Genomic DNA, 4,888 nt, shown 5'->3' on the forward strand with positions numbered 1-4,888 from the left:
CATGATAAAAACTCTCAACAAAATGGGTATAGAGGGCAAGTACCCCTCAACATAATAAAGGCCATATATGGCAGACCCACAGCCAACATCATACAAACAGCGAGAAGCTGAAAGCTTTTCCTCTAAGATCGGGAACAAGACAGGGATGCCCACTCTCTCCACTGTTATTCAACATAGTACTGGAGGTCCTAGCCATGGCAATCAGACAAAGCAAAGAAATGCAAGGAATCCAGTTTGGTAAATAAGTCAAACTGTCACTATTTGCAGATGACATAATATTGTATGTAAAAAACCCTAAAGAATCCACTCCAAAACTACTAGAACTAATATAAGATTTCAGCAATCTTCAGGATACAAAATTAATACACAGAAATCTGTTGTGTTCCTATACACTAACAATGAACTAACAGAAAGAGAAATCAGGAAAATGATTCCATTCACAACTGCATCAACAAAATAAAATACCTAGGAATAAACCTAACCAAGGAAATGAAAGACCTATACCCTGAAAACTACAAGACACTCTTAAGAGAAATTAAAGAGGACACTAACAAATGGAAACTCATCCCATGCTCTTGGCTAGGAAGAATTAATATTGTCAAAATGGCCATCCTGCCTAAAGCAGTCTACAGATTCAATGCAATTCCTATCAAAATGTCAACAGCATTCTTCAACGAACTGGAACAAATAGTTCTAAAATTCATATGGAACCACCAAAGACCCCGAATAGCCAAAGCAATCCTGAGAAGGAAGAATAAAGTGTGAGGGATCTCGCTCCCCAACTTCAAGCTCTACTACAAAGCCACAGTAATCAAGACAATTTGGTACTGGCACAAGAGCAGAACCATAGACAAGTGGAACAGAATAGAGACCCCAGACATTAACCCAAGCATACATGGCCAATTAGTATATGATAAAGGAGCCATGGACATACAATGGGGAAATGACAGCCTCTTCAACAGTTGGTGTTGGCAGTACTGGACAGCTACATGTAAGAGAATGAAACTGGATCATTGTGTAACCTCTTACACAAAAGTAAATTCAGAATGGATCAAAGATCTGAATGTAAGTCATGAAACCATAAAACTCCTGGAAAAAAAACAGGCAAAAATCTCTTGGACATAAACATAAGCAACTTCTTCATGAACATATCTCCCCGGGCAAGGGAAACAAAAGCAGAAATGAACAAGTGGGTCTATATCACGCTGAAAAACTTCTGTACAGCAAAGGACACCACCAATAGAACAAAATGGTATCCTACAGTATCGGAGAATATATTCATAAATGACATATCCGATATAGGGTTGACATCCAAAATATATAAAGAGCTCACACACCTCAACAAACAAAAGGCAAATAATCCAATGAAAAAATGGGCAGAGGATCTGAACAGACACTTCTCCAAAGAAGAAATTTAGATGTCCACAGGCACATGAAAAGATGCTCCACATCGTTAATCATCAGAGAAATGCAAATTAAAACAACAATGAGATATCACCTCACACCAGTAAGAATGGCTACCATCCAAAAGACAACAACAAATGTTGGCGAGGTTGTGGAGAAAGGGGAACCCTCCTACATTGCTGGTGGGAATGTAAATTAGTTCAACCATTGTGGAAAACAGTATGGAGGTCCCTCAAAAAACTCAAAATAGAAATACCATTTGACCCAGGAATTCCACTTCTAGGAATTTACCCTAAGAATGCATCAGCCCATTTTGAAAAAGACAGATGCACCCCTGTGTTTATTGCAGCACTATTTACAATAGTCAAGAAGTGCAAGCAGCCTAAGTGTCCATCAGTAGATGAATAGATAAAGAAGATGTGGTACATATATGCAATGGAATATTATTCAGCCATAAGAAGAAAATAAATCCTACCATTTGGAACATGGATGGAGCTAGAGGGTATATGATCAGTGAAATAAGCCAGGCAGAGAAAGACAAGTACCATATGATGTCACTCATCTGTGAAGTATAAGAAGAAAGAAAAACCTGAAAGAGCAAAACAGCAGCAGAAACACAGAACCCAAGAATGGACTAACAGGTACCAAAGGGAAAGGGATTGGGGAGGATGGGTGGGTAGGGAAGGATAAGGGGTGTGAAAAAGAAAGGGTGCATTACAGTTAGCATGTATAATGTGGGGCAGGCACAGGGAGGGCTGTGCAACACAGAGAAAACAAGTTGTGATTCTACAGCATCTTACTACGCTGATGGGCAGTGACTGTAATTGCGTCTGTGGGGGGCGACTTGGTGATGGGGGGAGACTAGTAAACATAATGTTCCTCATGTAATTGTAGATTAAGGATACAGAAAAATAGTGTTACCATTTCTATAAGTAAATGTTCATAAAACAAACATATACAGCTTATACAGAAATAAAATTAATTTATTCTACTCACACAAGGAATTTCTATTTTGTAAAAATATAACTTGTATTTCAGTGTGCAATAAAATCTGGTATAAGAAACTATTGAGTATGTTAAGTGATTATTATGAATATATTTACTTTTTTAGTGTCAACAGTTATTTGAAGTGGTGGTGGAAGGAGGTATAAGGATGAGGTTAACAGGTTTTCAAAATTGCAAGTTCTTTTGGCATATCCAATGAGGTAATGTAATGTAGAAAGAACACTTACACTTACTGAAAGCCAGCAAATAGCATTTTGTCATTTTCTTTGTGGTTATTCAACAGCAACTATCACATCTAAGACTCTAGTATACCGTCCACTCTCAAACTAGGACCTTGAAAATTAACCTGTGATGTTCTTAAGGACTATTTATGCCACCACAGAGAACCAAATGAGTATCTAAAATAATAAAATACTATTTCTATCTAATTCTGTGTCTTTATCTCTGTGTCTGTACACAGTCGAGGTTTAGCACTGCAAACTGGGCTGTAGTTGTAGCTTCTGGACTGGCCTGGTTAAAGGGTAGTCTGAGGATTAGTACCACTTTGTGGTACTAGTTTATCCTGCAGTCTCTTCCTTTACTAAATGTTACCTCTTTGTATACTCAGTTCTTCTCTTTCATAGTACACCTTTTATTTTCTTGAACATAATCTGAGTCTGTCATTCCTACCCTCAGTCCCACCTTGATTCTCCTCTCTGCCCTTAAAACACTGATACTTTTTTACTGTAAGGTTGACTTTGGGTGTTTAGTGATCTTTCATAACAACATAATTCCCTTATCTATTATGAACTAAATTACCCACCTCCTATATTTTCATTCAGTTATCGTTATTTGAAAAGGAGCATGTTTTCAAGAGACGGCTTTCCTTCCCATGTGACATACTCTCCTTGCTAAGTCGGGCACCTCAGTTGCTGGAAGCTGCCAAGGTGATGCATCTAGAATGGAAACTTAACCAGCCCCCTCCTTGCCTGAAACATGTCATTGGTTCCTTCTTACCCACCAAATAAATAAATTCAAAGTTAACATGCAATATAAGACAGCTTCTGCCTACATTTCTGTCTTACTGTTTCCTACCTCAACCTGAAAATGTTCCATTTGTCTGCTTGTCCCATACAACTTCACACCTCTGGCTTTGCTTGAACTACTTCCTCTGCCTGGAATGCCCTTTCCCTGCCACTTTGATCTTGCTAACTTCTGCTCATCCTTGAAGACCTAGCGGAGGCATGCTCTACCTCCAAGAAGCCCAGTGGTCTTTATCAAGGCCTTTGATGTACTGAGTTTTGATTATCTGTGTCTCATGAGCCCACAAGCTCTTGTGTGCTGGGATCACTGAGTCATTCTTTTTTCCCCCCTTTTTATTTAGTTTCTAGGACCAATTATATAGGCTGCTGCATGGTGAGGTAGGAGATGGTAGGCAGAACCTTTGGTACATATTTGCTTAGTTAATAGAGTGACAACCATTTTAAAGACTAAACAAAATTCACAGTTGTGCAGGAAGTAGTTGCTGCCTGAGAACAGTGTAAACAATCACATATAATTCAGTATGGGTGTGTCTGTCCTTTATAGCTTTTTTCCTCCAGAGACCTTTTCTGTATATTGCATTAGACTCAAGCATATGAGTGTTCATCTGATAGCCAGGTTTAAGAAATTCTGTATGACTTTACAGACTTGGCGAACACTAGATGTACAGTAATTTGTATTTAGAATTTCGGACTGTAGATCATGATATTAAGACCTTTATCATCTCTAAATCTTTATTTTGTTTTGGAAAACTTACTTTCCTTAAGGTTCTTTGTCAAAGTGTGTGATTCAAACTAAAATGTCAAAAATAGGACGTACCTGCTCATCTTTCTGAACTAGTATTTCAACTTCTAAGACAGTCCTTGTTACTGAGAGAGTTTATGTCATGGGAAATAAAACCTTTCCTCCTCAGCCGTATCTGCCAAGCAGCAGTTGGCCCTATTGCTAGGAGAGTTACTGGTAATTGGACTAAATCATCAGCCTGATTTGTACTACAAAGTTAGAAATCGTTATGCTTCCTCAGGCCCAATGACCACTTACTGAAAACAGACTGAAAAGGGTGTGAAGCCCTGCTTTTCAGAATGTCAGTGAAAGTCCTTCCACGCAAGTCTGATTTATCTTTGACTGCATTTTCCCTCCTTCCCATTGCTCTTTTCTGGAAGGTGACTTAACATAGGGCAGCTGCCTGATAATCACATGCCTGGACAAACTATAGAGAATTCCTCATGAGCTGCCACACTGAGGTTCATGTTTACCCTCAGGTAGATTCCATTGTATGTCCTGTTTTCCTTATTTGTTTGTGTTTTTCTGTGGAAACTTTGGAGGCACATTTAGACTGGGAAGGACTATAACGTTTAAGAATAGTTGAGTTCTGTACAAAGAACAACAACTTCATTATTTTAGTCACTTGATTAAAAGGAACTCAAGTGTACAATTAGAATCTCTGACAAGTCGTAAA

The sequence above is a fragment of the Manis pentadactyla genome, chromosome 17 (assembly GCF_030020395.1).
Source record: "Manis pentadactyla isolate mManPen7 chromosome 17, mManPen7.hap1, whole genome shotgun sequence".
Lineage (NCBI taxonomy): Eukaryota > Metazoa > Chordata > Mammalia > Pholidota > Manidae > Manis > Manis pentadactyla.